This window comes from Penaeus monodon, chromosome 23, assembly GCF_015228065.2.
Source record: "Penaeus monodon isolate SGIC_2016 chromosome 23, NSTDA_Pmon_1, whole genome shotgun sequence".
In the NCBI taxonomy this organism is placed as follows: Eukaryota; Metazoa; Arthropoda; class Malacostraca; order Decapoda; family Penaeidae; genus Penaeus; species Penaeus monodon.
This window is the reverse complement of record NC_051408.1, coordinates 36,103,151-36,103,511: the sequence shown is the minus strand read 5'-3', so window position 1 is coordinate 36,103,511 and position 361 is coordinate 36,103,151. Positions and strand designations below refer to the sequence as shown.

The 361-nt window shown below is 44.6% G+C and overlaps 1 protein-coding gene across 1 annotated transcript in view; it reads left to right on the top strand.

Annotated features, from left to right (window-relative positions):
- The window catches only part of LOC119588226 (muscarinic acetylcholine receptor DM1-like), a gene marked incomplete in the record, with an annotated part of 70,579 nt that overhangs the window by 10,042 nt on the left and 60,176 nt on the right, over nucleotides 1-361 (top strand).

The window sequence follows — 361 nt, the reverse complement described above, 5'->3', positions numbered from 1 at the left end:
GAAAGTTTCCACAAAATCAACTGAAAAGTTAAAGATGACCTGATATATCTTGCACTGGATTTGCCGTTGCACAACAACAGTCGTTAGAACATAGAAGCACCCTCGGTGATTCTACAATCTTCTTCATTACTTAAACAAGCGCCAGAATTGGACAGCATTTTGTTACAACCACGCTCTCAAACACGCTACCTGCCACTCAAACAGGTGGAGACAAATCATGCACAACTCCACGGTACTTCCACGGCAGATTTCATTACTGGAGGGATGTCAGGGGCTGTAGCCTATATGTGTCAGAATTGCCAACTGTGATGTGTCCTGATGTTTGGATTGGGTGATTTGGCATGGGATAGTATGGCGGGCA